Raw genomic sequence first — 17,690 nt, forward strand, 5'->3', positions numbered from 1 at the left:
GATTTCCAGCATGGATGAGCGTGGCACACCACTCTGTCTTGTGCTTTGTCTTAGGTTAACAGAGCAGCAGTCCATCCACTGTATCCCCATCGAGATCAGAGGGTGCTGCATCAAGCTGTCCGTGTTAAAGACAGGCTTTTATTGGGCAGACTAAATCTGTCCCGTACACAGAGACGAACAATGAGGCTGGGAGAAAAATGAACGCCACCTGGCAGTTTGAAAGAGGGACAGCCGTTTGCTGCTGTAATCCATTCAGGGTAATCACCTGGGGGCTGCAGGAGAGGCTGCTGCCTTTCTCTTCCTAAACGCCATTCAGCGGCGACACGGTGATGAAGAGCAGGGTGCGGAGGGAGAAGTGCCTCGTTCAGGGATCAGCATGTTTTCACAACGATTGTTTCTTCAGATGTCACTTAACTTTCTACTGTCTGCTTTCATCAAGCATCTCAAAGAAGTATTCAAAGGTTCCCACGAGCATTTTCTCTCTTCTATATATAAATTCAATAATTTTCCAAAGTCTGATTTGTTAATTACAAAATAAAACTTCACTTTGGTTTAGGCTTCAAATCTGGAATCTTTACAATAGATGATGAATGATACTGAAATAAATTCCCTGCTTTTCCAAACTTTTCCAACCCTGGTATTTGGTATCACCTTTCAGGAGGAGAGATGGTCTAAATCGCACGTCTGTGGGGAGGAGATCGAAAGCAATTACCATTAGAAGGTGCCTATCGTTAGCCGAGTGCATCCTCCCCTAACCCCCAAACTCTGCACATGCAATTTAACAGTCAGATCAATAGCCAAAGGCAGTTAGCGGCCTTGCAACTCACTTCAGCTCGCCTCGCAGGACGCACTACAGCACCGGCACAACTTGCAAATGTCAAAATGTTCCAGCGCCTGAGAGAAATTGTTCCTCTGAAACATTATTGACACACTTTAACCCGCATTTCCACCCTGCACGGAGCAGGAAAGTCGATGCTCATTTCTGGGGAGGTGACGCAGCAGATGTGGGGAAGGGAGGGGGCAGGTCAGAGGAGCAGGAGCAGGTCGAAGGATCACAGGTCAGGGATTGGCCCAAGGTCAAGGTGACAGTGGGGTGTCTGCGCGCACGACGAGGCCTTCATCTCCGACATGGCCTTGGAGCGGATCGATACCATTAGAGAATCTGTCTGATCCATCATCCCTCCTGCTGCTTCCTCCTCCTCCTCCCGCCTCCCTCTCTCTCTACTTCCCTTCTCCTCACCCCTATTTGCTTTTCAGAGGATTCATTTAATCATCTGTCGCCTCGTTTCCTTTCGTTTCCCTTCTGTCACTTAAGACGGAGCGGTCCTCATCTTGATACTGACCCGTCCTCCGCCGCCGCCAAGCCGAACCCCTTCGACTACTGCGGGCCGGGCATGAAAAGCGAAACAGGAGATAACTAGGGCCCCACATATTGTTTGAACAGCATTTTATTAAGCCTCGCACTCTCTTTTAATATTTACATTGGTGCATCGGAGGCTTCAGGAACGCTTAAGGCAATTACACACATGACCAAGTCGATAGCCACAGAAACAGCAGAAAAAAGCCTTTATCATGCCGCCAGGAGAGTATTGCCAATTCCGTGGCCCAGCCGTTGATGTAGTTTGCATTTCAATTAAAAAAGGGCCGCGGTCCTAGTCCTTTATTCAAAGTCATTGTTGAGAGAGGGATCCACAAAGTGAAGCCAGAGGAGAGCGCTTTTGAGCATCAGTGTAATAATGCAGGAACATCCCACAAGCTGTTGCCAGGACTCAGAGCGACCGTGATTCCAACATTCAGTCTACAGTCAGGGATTCCTGGAGAATCCATTCAGTTCTTACTCCCAGTGACAAATACTATAGAGTTCACTGCTTCACCTGGTCAGCACATCTAATGTAGTCACCTGAGTTTTATACATGTTACAAACATTTTATCATAAATCTTCCTGTAATTTATAGAGATGGGAGTTCATTTCAAGTGTGGGCACATTTTCCTCATTGTTGGGCTTTGTTTTTTTTTGTGATTTTAATGTTTGATGAGAAAATAAATAATTTCATTGTTTTTGATATGGTCAGTTTTGTTAGCTTGTTTCTTTGTTTTGGTTGGGTATTTGGCTGTTTGGTTGATTTGTTTCATGGGTTACTTAGTTGATTGGCATGACCACAGAATGACCAGTATTTGGTTGGTTTGTTTCTTTGGTTGGTTGGATTTAAGTCATGGTTTAGTCATTGAGAACCATACTTTTAAAGCAGTTGAAAAATATTAATATGGTGAGTTTTACTTTTGTGATTGTTTAAAATCTCCATGTTAATCTGTCCAGACCCTCCTCCATGGGAGTGGTTTAGCCAATTCTTCCCCAGTCTGCCCCAGCTAAAATCGTCTCCATTTGCAGATCCCATGTTTTGGAACCATCCCCAGGCTGGGGTTGTAGTTGATGCAGACTGCATCCATTGATTGGCCCATGGAATCTTTGACAAGATCAAGGTATCTGGTGAGATGGCAAAAAACAAATCAAAACCTTTTCATCAATTGTGGTGGAAGAGCGCAATTGCGTCCACCGTCAACTGGATGGGGAAACTTGCAAAGAACAAATATGCCGGGAGATTTCGAAAAAACAAGGGTACATGTCATCGAAGCATGACCACAGCTCCTGCTCTCTCATGGTCAATGGAGACGTTCACAGCCAGGCCAGAACCAAACCAGTCATTAACCTGCTGGTGGGAGACTTGACAATGGATAAGAGACTCTAGAGAATTCTTTTCTCTTGAAAGGAATCAATACCCCAAGAAATACACTTACTTCACATCTACAGCAACACAGTTCTTTGGTTACAACCAAAGACTAACACAACCCCTCCCCACCAAAGACTAAGACGTACCGAAAAATCGAGGGCCAAAAAACACCCAGATAAACAAAAGCAACACTGAGGTTTTGGCAATCAGGGGATTCTAATAAGGTTGAGCAAAGAAGTGAGATTCTCTTTGAAGTGCTCCCAGTCCTATCTGAAGACCCCCCGGTGGTCTCGCCTGCTCAGCCACCATCACCAACAGACAGGCAAGCTGGCAAGAGCCTGCATGCTTGGAGGATCATAGGTGGCTTTGATAATCACTCCCATGCTCCTAAAACAAATGCAATTACAAAGTTAATTGTGTTCAAAGTGGAGGCAGGCGGCGGGAAGGAGAAGTCAGCAATCATGGCTGTGCTGACGGTGCAGCGAGCGCAGAGAATAATGGATGCATGGCGGGGTGGGGGTCGTGATTGCACAAAGGGGGGGCTCTGAGGAAGAAAGGGAGCGTGGAGAGTTGACGAGACGGCCCACGAGTACGGCTGACATGGCGCTGAGGGATGCGCCGGTGAGCGCCACCGGGCTTGACCTGCCATTTATCAGAGGATAAACAGAGGGTCACCTGACTGAGATCGCCGCCACACGATTGGTTGGTGGTGCTGTTTAGTATGCAGGTGCCACCGCTCAGCCGGCACTCACCATGCACACACTACGTCTGCTCCATCACAATGAATTATTGGTCAGAGCGATGATCAATTGGAAGCGGTTGCATCCTGAACTGAGGTCCAGAGCGTTTGTTTGCGAGAAAGGATAAAGTTGAGTATTTCCAACCCCAGGGTTCACTTTTCTTTTTGCTTCTTTTGAGTTTCTGCTCCAGAGATGGGGAAGGGGTGACAACAGATGTGCTCCCTCCTTCAGAGAAGCTGCTTGTTTGATGGTGACAGTGGAGCGTGTCATGTTGCCTGAGGTGCTAACAGTAAATATTACAATACCACAAGATGCTCACTGCAAACACCATTTCTTGCTCTCTGCCAGTCAATTTCTTCTTTTTCTTCTCCTGTGGTGCTGCATCCACACAGACATATAGCATCTATACAGACTGAAGAGGCCTAAGCAGACATGAAATTCAACCGTAAGCCTCTTTCAGTCACATTAGGATCAAGTTTGGTCAAAAAAAAGTAAATCAGGGGAAAAATGGCACTTCTTGCGGCATAATAGGCGAGCTCTGGATCCACAGGATTGCATTTGGCTTCCTGCGGTGCCGGGGTGTCTTTGGCTCGCTCAGTCATTTCAGACAGAGCAGCGGTGCAGTCCCACCCTGGGCGCCGTGCAGATGGGCTCATGTGTGGAGAAATGAGCCGCGAGCAATCATTCTCATCTCCAGACCCCCCTTATCCCAACGCTTCCCCCCCGACTTCTCCCTGCTTTCTGTTTACCTCTCGTCTGCCCCTTCATCTTCCCTACCTCTCATTATCTCCCCTCTGCGCATCTTTTCATCCATCTCTCCTCCCCGTGTTTCCCCTCTGTCCCGCTCCCCCCCCCCGGTGGCTGTGTCCTGGGGCTGCTGAGGCACGCCTGCTCCACGGGAGGCCCGACCAAACGAGCTCACCGAGATGCAGCGCCACATCTCAGGCCTGCACTACCAGAAAATCTGCCCATTCACGCTCTGCCGTGCAGTCAGACGTGCTAATGGAGGCTGAGTGGCAGAGGACTGGGTAGCCCTGGCTTTGTTTGCTTCTGTCTTTCATGCTGGCAGTCAAAGCTTTGATTTATTTTATTATACGGTGAGAAAGTACTAAATTGCTTGATTGTTTTGTTGATATATTGCTTAGTAAGTTTAGTTAGCTTGTTTCATTGGTTGGTTGGTTATTTTGCTGGTTTGTTGGCTGATTTGTTTCCTGGGTTGCTTAGTTGCTTAATTTGTTTGTTTGTTTGTTAGTATATAGGTGAGTTGGTTTTCTTGGTTGGTCTGGTAGTTGGTTGATTTGTTGAAGGGCCAGTGGTTGGTTGGTTTGCTTCCGTCTTTCAAGCTAGCAACCAAAGCACCAAACACAGCCACATTGATCCTCCACTGTACCTTACTGTAGCCACTAATGTACACTGCTCAAAAAAATAAAGGGAACACTTAAACAACACAATATAACTCCAAGTAAATCAAACTTCTGTGAAATCAAACTGTCCACTTAGGAAGCAACACTGATTGACAATCAATTTCACCTGCTGTTGTGCAAATGGAATAGACAACAGGTGGAAATTATTGGCAATTAGCAAGACACACTCAATAAAGGAGTGGTTCTGCAGTTGGAACCACAGACCACTTCTCAGTACCTATGCTGTCTGGCTGATGTTTTGGTCAGTTTTGAATGTTGGTGGTGCTTTCACACTCGTGGTAGCATGAGACGGACTCCACAACTCACACAAGTGGCTCAGGTAGTGCAGCTCATCCAGGATGGCACATCAATGTGAGCTGTGGCAAGAAGGTTTGCTGTGTCTGTCAGCGTAGTGTCCAGAGGCTGGAGGCGCTACCAGGAGACAGGCCAGTACACCAGGAGATGTGGAGGAGGCCGTAGGAGAGCAACAACCCAGCAGTAGGACCGCTACCTCCGCCTTTGTGCAAGAAGGAACAGGAGTAGCACTGCCAGAGCCCTGCAAAATGACCTCCAGCAGGCCACAAATGTGCATGTGTCTGCACAAACGGTTAGAAACCGACTCCATGAGGATGGTATGAGGCCCGACGTCCACAGATGGGGGTTGTGCTCACAGCCCAACACCGTGCAGGACGCTTGGCATTTGCCAGAGAACACCAGGATTGGCAAATTCGCCACTGGCACCTTGTGCTCTTCACAGATGAAAGCAGGTTCACACTGAGCACATGTGACAGACGTGACAGAGTCTGGAGACGCCGTGGAGAGCGTTCTGCTGCCTGCAACATCCTTTAGCATGACCGCTTTGGCAGTGGGTCAGTAATGGTGTGGGGTGGCATTTCTTTGGAGGGCCGCACAGCCCTCCATGTGCTCACCAGAGGTAGCCTGACTGCCATTAGGTACCGAGATGAGATCCTCAGACCCCTTGTGAGACCATATGCTGGTGTGGTTGGCCCTGGGTTCCTCCTAATGCAGGACAATGCTAGACCTCATGTGGCTGGAGTGTGTCAGCAGTTCCTGCAAGATGAAGGCATTGAAGCTATGGACTGACCAGCCCGTTCCCCAGACCTGAATCCGATTGAGCACATCTGGGACATCATGTCTCGCTCCATCCACCAACGTCACGTTGCACCACAGACTGTCCAGGAGTTGGCGGATGCTTTAGTCCAGGTCTGGGAGGAGATCCCTCAGGAGACCATCCGCCACCTCATCAGGAGCATGCCCAGGCATTGTAGGGAGGTCATACAGGCACGTGGAGGCCACACACAATACTGAGCCTCATTTTGACTTGTTTTAAGGACATTACATTAAAGTTGGATCAGCGTGTAGTGTTATTTCACTTTAATTTTGTGTGTGGCTTCAAATCCAGGCCTCCATTGGTTAATAAATTTGATTTCCATTGATGATTTTTGTGTGATTTTGTTGTCAGCACATTCAACTTTGTACAGAACAAAGTATTCAATGAGAATATTTCTTTCATTCAGATCTAGGATGTGTTATTTGAGTGTTCCCTTTATTTTTTTGAGCAGTGTATTTTTCCACATATTCATGCTTTGTTTATTGCTGAAGAGCTCAGAGTTAGCTCCATTTACCCACACTTACTCAAATTCACTCACACCCTTCACAATTATTGGCACCCCTGGTAAATCTTAGAGCATATTTCTACTCAATTTTTTTTAGAGGTCCATGTTAATTTCCATCCATCCATCTTCTTCCGCTTATCCGGGGTCGGGTCGCGGGGGTAGCAGCTTCAGAAGGGAGGCCCAAACTTCCCTCTCCCCGGCCACTTCTTCCAGCTCTTCCGGGGGAATCCCGAGGCGTTCCCAGGCCAGCCGAGAGACATAGTCCCTCCAGCATGTCCTGGGTCTTCCCCATGTTAATTTGAGCCCATTTATTTATGGCAGAAGTCATTTAGCAATAACTGGCCCACAGCATCATAGGTCCTCCATTGCACCTTACAGAAGGTTCTTTTTGAGATATGTCTTTGCTTTACGGCAGATTCACTCCCAGTGTTTGTTACAGAAAATCTCGATTGTCTCATTTGACAACTTCTAGAGTAGATGGCAAAAAATACACAAAAATACATTTAAACAATTTGACTTTTATTTAAAAAGGAACAGAAATATTTAGGGTCTAATTCCCCCACAGCAGGACAGATAATAAAAACTGGATGTCTGCGACTGAAGACATCCATTAGCAGAGCTAAAAGAAGCTAGTGGTTAACTGCGAGGTCCAAGCAGTTTGCTCTCATGGAGTCAGAGGACAAAGCCTTCATATTCAGAAAACCACCTAAACATCATCCTCAGGTGGAAAACTAACTACAGGATGTAACAAATTATTTGAACCACACTTTTTCCTTCCACTCAATTTTACAGTACACTTTTGTAAACAAGATTTTTAATCTCAAGGAGTTTTGTATCCTGGTTAAATAAAGGTTCATGATCCAGTAACACGTCTGGATATTTCAGACTAACTAGGCGTTTTATGAACTCTGTAATGAATCTATACAAGTTTTACCTTTTGAATCAAATTACTGACATAAAGGAACTTTTCACTGATATTGTGACTTCTAGAGATGTTCCTGTATGTTTTGTGTCCTTCCACTTAAACATCCCTTATCCCCCTGACTTTACCCTATCTGGAAAATTCAATAGACTAACCTTAAGAATTTAATTGATGCAGCCAATGGGATCAGACAGGGCCAGGCAGCGCAGGCCGGGGAGTGCTGATTAGCAGCGGGGGTAATTGTTCATTGATTGATACATCTCACACCTAGCCGGAACCACAGACTGGGAATTCTCCGTTTCGTGTTCTGAACCTGTGGCTTTGCCGACCTGAACGTCATCTCCGGTTCTCCGGATTCTGCTAACCGGCATTTTCTATTTCCAGAAACAAGAGCAGAAGAGATAAAAGGCTGCAGATTAAAAGCATCGCCAAGAGGCCTGGGGGAACACAATGCATGTTGGGTTGAGCAAACACCAACAATCTCTCCATTATCTCCTCCTTCCTACAAGGCATGACCCTGGAGCTTGGACTGGGTGACCAGCCACTCATTACTGGGGAAACTGGCCATCAGGAGGAAACTAGTCACTCCCCATCATGCCACCAGGCTGCAAACCTTCCAACACGTCAACCTTTCAGCACGTCAGATGCCGAGCTCTCCAATGGCTTTGAACGCCTTTCAGAAACCTGAACCATTTCTGGAAGCGTGAGGTGAGAACAGCCTGAGCTTTCTGCACCATGACAGCGACCAAGGCCACAGGCTATCGACTGCAGCACGCATCAACAGCAGAGAGCCCTTGCTGAAGTTTCAACTCATTGATTGGAGTTTTGATCAAGGCTTGAGGAGTCCAGAGCAAGGCCGGCTCTCAGACGCTCCCACTACTAACTACAGAACACGCTGGAATATTAACGAGCACGGCCGAGACGGAGGGCATTCATGTTTAAAACCACACGCCATCAATAATCCAGCTTGACCCCAGGAATCCTGATGGTTCTTGCTTTTAAAGGCGTAAATAAGCCAGGGCCTGACACACACTTTAAAGGTACAGGGGCCAGAGCTTGGCTCAGTTGAGTCATATCGATGGTCTTGTTCAGAGTTTTTCTGAAGGGTTTTAATCATAACTGAGAATGCTCGTCTTCAACTTGGGAAACTCGGGCCCCGTCACCATGGAAACCAACACGGTAAGTTTTTGTCAATGATTAAGTAGGATTTCATGAATACGGACACGTGAAACTGGTTTCAAAACGACCATTCCCTGTCCATGTGGACGCAGCCTAAACGAGAAAACACTTTGCAGATACGCCTCATTTCACCTCAGAATGGGAGGAGCCTCAGAATCTATAGATGGAGTTCCACCCGGCTCAGTTTCAGGCCCTCCAGTTCTTCCATTCACAGTATGATCAGTAAAGATCATCACAAGACACACCTCTACACAGACAACACGCAGCTTTTGTTACTGTTCTATGGACATTCTGTTGAGCCTTTTATATTTTATTTCTCTGTGTTAATGTGAAAATTAGCATGGTATGCTGGGGTGTAGATTAGCTGCGTTTCAATTGCATTTTAAACTAAATTTCCTTTTAGCAAGTTTGAGTTCTCTGTAGCCACGTTTTGTTGTCCCTTCAGAATTCCATATTTTACAGAAAATCTAAAAATGTTCAATAAATAGACCACAAATCCTCCTGTTTTTCATTTTAACCTCACACAATTTTGTCATAAAGCTGATGTTATATCAACTACAGCTAATATTTTATTGCTTTTGTAGTTTGATGTTAGATGAAACTTAAATTGAATTGTTTCGCTGTGATTAATAAAGTTGCATACGCAGTGGTAACAGCAGCAACAGAGAACACATTCAAGTGCTCCTCTTCATCGTCTTCGTCAGCAGCTGTCAGTGAGGCCGGCGTTGACGACGAGCCCTGGGGAAGAGCTCTCCACGTTGAACTGGAACTGAACTCTCCTCACTAAGTTTGAATATTTCTCCTCTTCTCTCCAGCTGAGGCTGAGAGCAGCGAGCGGAGCATTTTCAGATGAAGGTATCCCTCAGAGATATTTAAACTCCCCGTGTGCCGGCGCTGCCGCGGGGAGTGAGGATGGGCTGGTTATTAATGCATTATTTACACTCGCTTCCTGCTGTCTTCTATTGTGGCTTGGCTTGATTAAAGGAGAGATGTTGCAAAGGAGGCACTTTTTACACACGGCAGCAGTTAGAGCTTTTATATTGTTCTTTTGGAAGTTTTGCACACTCAGGTTCTGCCTAAGACACGATTAAAAAGACAGCTAACTCCGAGTCATCTAACATGAGTAAGCCCCACCCCATCCCTAAAGGCAAGCATTACCGACCCTCATAGTAATTAAATAAATGTTTCATGAATTACGATTATTTTCTGCATTCAGTAAATCACTACACAAATATGACGTCAACTACCAATTTGGAGCCATGAAGTTTGTTACGCGCTTCACTGTGAATGGAATTGGTGAGTTGTAAATAAAATGTTTGTTTTAGCATGCTAGTTTTTGCACCTAATGCTAGCTGGTTTGGGCTGGCATTTGAACCGAATCATATCATAGTTCAGCTTTTCTAGAACTTGCATTACATTGAGTTTAACTTGGTAGGATAAATGCAAAACCCTCCATCTTGTCTTACGACAGATACTGAAGTGTAGTTTATGCTGTGTGAAATTCATATCGCACTAAAATCTGAGGAAAACTGCGTTTTGAATTACTGGTGATAAAAAGATGTGAATATTCATGTGTAGATAGTTGGACAAATAAAATCATGGACTCTCTTAATGAGAGTCCATGATTCTCATTAAGAAAACGCAAAGAAGGCTATCTTCTTTGCATTTTCAACAAATTGTGCACATTAACCTTGAAAGCTAACTGTAGTTTTGTATTATTTGTGGTGTTCATTTTAGTGTTTCCAAATAACTAAAATGAAAATTATTCTTTTTATAAAAAACAGTAAATTACCTTAAAATAAATGCAAGCGTTTGTTTCGTCAAGCTGCTTTCTTTAGGTTTTAAGCTAGCAGTCGGTGGTGTAGCTTACCTTGAGCTAGCTATGCTGCTGGAGGACAAACTGACCACGCTCACGGCTGTTTTCTCTTAATATTCTCCATTTATGCATGAAATCGATGGAGTAAACTTTAAATCCTCTAGTTGTACCTCCTTTTAGTAGAAGGTACACCTGGCTCTGTGCATAGCTGGTCAACTTTCCTGGATGGAGACATCAACAAAGATTCTGCCTTGTTCCGCTGACTTAATGCTGGTGTCCACCTCTGTCTGTCTTGGTTTGAGCCATCGACTGTTCATTTTAGAGCCACCATGTTTTTCAAAGCACCAAACTGATCCCATGCTCATAATTAAACTGTTTTCTTTCTGTTGTAGTATATTAATAGAAGATGTTAAAGCTTTTGAGTAAATGAAGCTAAACCGCTGCAATGAGAATACTCCACATTAGTTTCTAGAGAACCCTCTCTTCCTTCATCTTTAATTATCCCAACCTTTCTAATGGGCCTTCAGAGCTTCACAGGCATCCTTTAATTGGACCGTTGTCTTCCAGAGCCATCTGAACTGAGGAACCAGCCCACAGTAATAACTCCCCAGCTAAATAAAGTCCTCTGCATATTGGACGGTCATGGAGGACCGTGTTTTAGTGGTATTCTAATTGAAATACACGATTCCGACAGCTTGTTTCTGCACTTAGCAGCAATGAACCATATCTGATTCGTCATTAAGTAATTATGAATGCTAATGCAAATAAAGCACCTTTCAAATACAGCGCTGCCTCTCCCTCCCCCGTGTCTCTCCACGCAAGGAAATTAATCACTCCTTCCCTGACGGGGAGAGAGGGGGACGGTGGGACGGGGACGGCAGAGGGACGGTCACTCTGGAGGAATGAGAGAAAGCAGACCGTAATGATGTCTGGGGGATTTCAGCGGGAAAGTGGAGGAACTCAAAGGGAATCATTTTTTCTTCTTCTCCTCTCCACTCCTTGTTGCTATAATAAAGCCAGTAAAGAAATGAGAGAGACAGGGAGAAAACCGCAGTCGCTTAGAAGTCTCCCATAAAGCACAAGCTGGAGCATTTTGCAGCAATTACAGACAGATTGGGGATTTAGATATTAGTGCTCGGTGGTCCATTAGCTGGTAATTTGCCTCTTTTTTTCCCACCACTCTCAGTGAAGGAGCATCCCCACTAAGATCTCCACCGACCCCTCTGATCCGGTAAATGACTGGCTGGAGGAGAGAGAGGATGGATAGATGGACAGACAGATATCAACATGTTTAATGTTCCAAATTCTTTTAATAAGACAGAAAAGTTGATAAAAAATTAATTCCAAACTTATTAATTACATAGATTTTAATGCATTAACTTGCTTTTTATTTTTCTCAACAGACAGTCCCGAGCCAGAACCTTTGCGTTTGCATGTTTCTGGTACAACCGTAAATCTGACACAGCTATTTTCGCTAACAGCAGCGATGGATGATGAAGCTGCTTCTCTCGGCCCACTGGTAGTTAATTTCTGGCTCTAAACCGATTTGATTGGATGCTGAAAAACACTATTGTTGTGCTAAAAAGAGTTAGCCTATCAGCAAAAACAACTTTGGAATGGAAAAAGTTGCTTATTTTGTCAATATATAGTTTTAAAATGTGATTAATTAATTGCAGACCCTACAGTAAATAGTTTTAATCGTACAGAAATGATATCAAGAGAAGTCCTGTTCAAAATGCCAGATGCCTGAAAGTTTAAACTGCTCTACATTATTGTATTTAGTAAACCTGGTGTTTGATTGTTGTGGTTAATAACTGATTTACAGAGCAGCATTTTTTTATTCATTCATGTAGAAAGACTGCTGTAACCGATATGACTCGCAGAGGGGTAAGTTGGTGTCCATCGGGACGGATCAGAGCTCCGGTCTGAACCGTGTCCGAGGCGGACGATAGCCTCCCCCTGGCTTAACTCTAAGATATGCCAGCGCGGGTGACATTAATCACAGCCCTCCCCCTTTAACCCCCCTTCGCTCATCGATTGTCTGGATAATGGTGGCGCTTATCACCTCACTGGGCTCTACAGGGGCCAGGAGCCAAAGCCATTCAGGGACATCCTCTGCGTCTTTCATTTCTTCTTGACCACCGTCCTTTTCAAATTATCGCATCACTGTTCAAAATGACTGCAGGTGTTGTCATGGAGTCTGATTCATCCACGGAGATGAAGATGACCTCAGATGTTTAATAAAATACCTTTTTCCCCCTCAGTGTTTACATAATGTAGCATATCAGCAGAGACTTGAAGACTGACCATCCATCTTTCCTGATCTCCTCCCCTCTTCCAAGTATAATCTCCATCCTCTCATCTCTCTAGGACGGAGAGCCGATCATTAGGGAGAGAGGGAGTTTGGGAGCAAAAGGAGAAGATCTCTAGGAGGAAGGAATGAAGACAAGAACTATGTGACATTTGCATATCAGGAAAGCCCCCCCTCAGCAGTGTATGGACAAGCCAATCTCGCTAATAAGTCAGCCGCTGGTTGGCTAGTGTCCTGCTCTCCCCTCGGCTCTCCACCCTAATAAGCCATCTCTGCGGGATGAGAGGCGTTCGCGCCATTAGTATCTGTCAGTCTGGCTGACGGCGCCTCGCTCTGGGGACCCTCGGGATCAATGGCCCTTTGGGGAGACTTGGCGTCACCCCTAAAGACTTTAAAGAGTTGCTCCCTAGAAGCTCCAGACTCTGATCTTAAGGGCCCAGCCAGAGGACAGAGGGAGGCTTCAAGCAAAGACGAGAACATGGGACAGAACTAGCTTAATGAAGCAACGCTTTACACAAGATGCTGACTCCTCCTCTCTGTGCTGATGGTAACAACCTGACCAGATTTAGCATTTAGGATGTTTCCCACTTACCAGTTTGGAAGGAAAAGTTTCAGAGCGTTGTTCTAATAAGCTCTCAGTCTGATGGATTTACCTTAACAGCCCAGTTCGTCAAACCTGAATCTCTCTCTCTCTGTGTTCAAATCCACATGTAAGCAACAGGAGGGATGGCGTTTCAAGCTGCACAGACTTGTTCTAATTAGGCGGCATTGAAAACCTCCAGGAAGTTGAGGCTGTTCTGGACTATTTTGATGCAGTTTCCAGGGTAGGAATCACTCACCTGCCTCTTTATGAGGCACACTGAGCTTCAGTGAGTGCATTATGGCAATACATTGTACATTAGGCATGTAGACCTGCTGCAGATGGACTGGCATTGTCCAAACAGAACATCAGGAAGGGGATGTAGGTGACGCTGAACGTGACGTGGACTCCTCCACGCTACAGAGGAATCTCATCTCAGTATCTAGGAGCTCTATCAATGAGGACTGGACACCATGTGGATGGACACTGTACATTGGTAATGAGGTGTGGGCTGAAATGTTAAATGGCCTTTCTCTGGTACTCCTAGTGCTAAGGGAGGAGACATGATCGTCTCTCCTTCATCTCTTCCATTTGTTATTCTCCATCAGAAGATCAGCCATGTTGGTTCTGCCTCCTTACCTGCAGGTAAGGTGTTCCTTACCTGCAGAAACACCTTTATGAAGTTGTTTTTCCTGAAAGTTGTTGCAGTTTGATCATTTTTGGACTAAGATCAGTGAGACACACGAGAGAGGGCTTGGTGATTGTTTATTGGTAAGTACAGTGGAGAATCTATGAGGCTGTGGGTCATTTCCTCCTTCATGTGCTCTATTAGCAAACTGAAAATGATTACTGCGTCTTCCAGAAGGATACTGAAACATTTCCTCTGTCTCAATCACAATGAACTCTCAGAGCAGAACCATCGTTAGCGGTTCCAGTTTGTCCTCAGACTTTTCTAAGTTACCATCCCAAGGATTCATGAGTGCCTCCATGTTTTCTCCAGATGCCATCGTGATGGATCGACCCAACTCCTCCGACGGTGCCTCCGACAGGCGGATACGCCACCTTTCTGTTTTGCATTGCAGCACCGTTTAGCAGTAGATGATAAATCTCCCCATGCAGATGGGATGCGCTGCTTCCTGAAGGTGAACACGGATCGTGATGGAGTTCACCTTTCAGCCCTGAAACAGAGAAGATCCAGAGAAGCCATGCAAATGAACCGGCTGGGATTAGTGACGATGAGTGATTTTATGTTTACAGTTTAATGGCTCTTCTGCTAGAAATGCTGGAATAAAAGCCATTAAAGTTTTTAGTGTACTTTTGCATGTGAAATGGCCCTCCAGGCCGGCTGGGAGCCATTACGCACGGCGGCGTTGTGATTAAAACGAGCCAGCAGCTTGAGTACCTGCGGCCGCTGGAAGGAGGCACAACAAAAGGCAGGCGGGCCGCTCTGCCTCTGATAAACAGACAGAATTCAAATGTCAGCGTTTGAATGTCATCCTCAAAGAGACGCTCTTCATCAGTGCCACTCATTACAGGCGATAGCAGAGACAGAGAGACACAGAGAGGACGGGACATTGTTTCATCCGCTGCAGTGCTCTGTCCCTCTAATTATTACAGCCGCTTTCTTCTTCTCTCCTCTGTTTGAAGACGCGCACAGGGAGAAAGAGATTAGAAGTATTGTTGCCTTTTGACTATTTTACCCCCTCCCCCTTCTCCTCCTCATCTTCATCATCATTGGCGTACAGGTTGGGTTTTAATTTGTGGAGAAGCAGAGCCCAGATGGCGCCCTTCCTGTCCCTCAGAACCGATCACAAAGCCATGCAGATGAGGTCCGGGCGCGGCGCTCTGGATCAGCGCCAGGGAAACGGGAAGCAGGGACAAGCCAAGTAGGCAGCAGGTTGCCAGCCAGAATCGGGCCGGAGTCCGCCCTGAGCGACTGCCAGGGGCCCGCGACCCGATATGTAGCTCTGGTGTCAATGATGTCAGACACACGGCGGCGCTGCCAGGAACCTCCTTAGCCTGAGTGGATTGGTGCTCTGGCAACTAATGCTCTGTAAGGGGGGGTGGGAAAGTGTTATACAACAGGTTTTAATACACAGAGTGGTGTTTGCCATCAGATGCAGAAAGGTTCAAAAACATTATGAAAGATCTCACTCTGCTGGGAATATTTCATTCAGGTTTCAGGGAATAGTTGAGGAATAGAAACTGGACTGCGTAGTTCAAGAGGAACAACTCTCAGAAGATCCTTCATCCGTTTCAAGTCCATTTCCTCATAAGTCCTGTTGGGACACCGAACTGTGTCCAACATCCACATTTCTCTGATAAACTGAGGTGGAGGTTGATGGCTCTAAAGGGCTGCTAGAGGATGTTTAGGGTGCAGTCCCCTAATACCAGAGGTCTACTGAAATAAACTATAAAAGAAAAAATTTAAAATGTTTTATTAAAAAAAATATAGTTTCTGATGAGTAGTGAATTGGGACACCATCAAATTTCTTCCCATTCAAAAATGACTAAAATTGCACAATTGCAAGTAATCAATTGGTGTGCTTAAAATAACCGACTGTTGTCTGCAGAAACAAGATTTCAGCAAATTGTGAGACTGGCTTTGGAGTCAGAGAGGTCTTAAAAGTGAAGGACATTCAAAACAATGGTTAACATGTCCGGGTTTGAGTCACCAAGGCTACGTTTACACAAAACCGCTGCCTAAAAACTGCTGGTATTTATAAATGTTGATTGGGGAAAAGTTCCAGGTTTAGACGGCGACACCAAGTCACCATATGTCAGTCGTAATTATCATGACAGATCACCAGATGGCGCTGTGATTTTAGCATGTCATCGAACGCACATGGGCTTTTGACCACCTCATAGTAAACTAACTATCAGAAGGAACTTGAGGGTAATGTGAGCCCATCTGTAATAAAGTTAAAACAGAGCTGGATGCCACAATGACCCAAACATCCCAGTAGATCCTCCAAGAGATGAAAAATTCTGGTCTTAGTAAAAACCCAGATCTAAAAGAATTCAGGTTTTCACATAAACGTTGGTAGAGAACATAAAAACAAAGGTGAATTCCAGTCCAAGTTCACCTTGAACCAGATAGTCTCGTGTATTTTCCTCAACAGCAGATTTTTATTGTCTCGGCTGCCGCAGCGTTTTATTCCCTGTAAGGTGAAGAGGTCGCGTGGAACCTTCCTCTTGCTGGCCTCCTCAGGCAGCTTGACGAAGACCACGGCTCCCGGCAGACCTGACGACCCAGCGTGCACTGAGTGGTGCCTCATGTTGACTGGATCAGGACAGTGGGGGGGCTTAACTCAGCGCTGTGCAGCAGACTGGACCCTGACAGCGGCTTCTCTCTCTGAGCTGACGTTACTGTCTGTTATCAGATTATCTGGATTGATTGACTCCATACACATTGTCTGGAAAGTTATGTGTGAAAATAGACTTCTAAATATCAATAATAATTGATACATATTATTGACTAATTATATGTATTATCCTCAGGTACTTGTGATGAACTAATAACTTTATAGATTGGGAGTATCAGAGCGTCTTTGTCAGAATGGAAGTGACACCTCTATTTTTGCAGTACCACTTCTGGCCACTAGTGGGTGAGGCCCAAAATGCATCCTTTTGACGCCACAGACAAGTAGTGGACATTTTAAAACTTCACATATGCAGTGAATTCATTAAAATTAGCCCTTTTCCTTTTCCGTTTCCCGTCATCTATTTGTGTTCACAACAATAAGAACTAGAACTCCAAACTGGGTGGCCATAGGTGGTATTTCAACGACAAACAGAAGAATAAGACAACCAAGAAAAAATTTTCTCTTGCTTTTCAAGGCTGAACAACAACAACAAAAATAAATAAATAATTAAGGAATGTAGGGGTGGAAAAAACTATTACAAAAACAAACATTGAAAAATTTTTTTTTCTTGCTCCCCTTTCAGGGCTTTCTTCTATAAAGTCTGAACCCCATATTCCCAAAGTACCGCCCCAGAATACATCTGTATTGTATAAGAGTACATAATAAATTAATAAAATTATGCTGACATGTCCTATTTATAGAACTAGAGGAGTTCGATTTGATTATTTATAGATCACAACAAAACTAAGGCTTTTCAGCTTCTGCTCAGTCTACAGACAGAACCCACCGCAGGAACGGTCTGACAAAGAGAAGATTTCTGTTTCTAGGCGAAGGAAAATCGATCTCGTCTTGGATTGTCGGTTTCCAGACTGACAGCAGCTTTGTGGTCCAACACGTGAGGTGTAATGTGTCATTTCCCAACAAACAGCCTCTTCTCTTACAGGTTGGGGTCAACCCTGACTAAGGTCAGGACCCCCGTACAACACAGAGGTTGTTGAAAACACACAA

This window comes from Xiphophorus maculatus, chromosome 24, assembly GCF_002775205.1.
Source record: "Xiphophorus maculatus strain JP 163 A chromosome 24, X_maculatus-5.0-male, whole genome shotgun sequence".
NCBI lineage: Eukaryota > Metazoa > Chordata > Actinopteri > Cyprinodontiformes > Poeciliidae > Xiphophorus > Xiphophorus maculatus.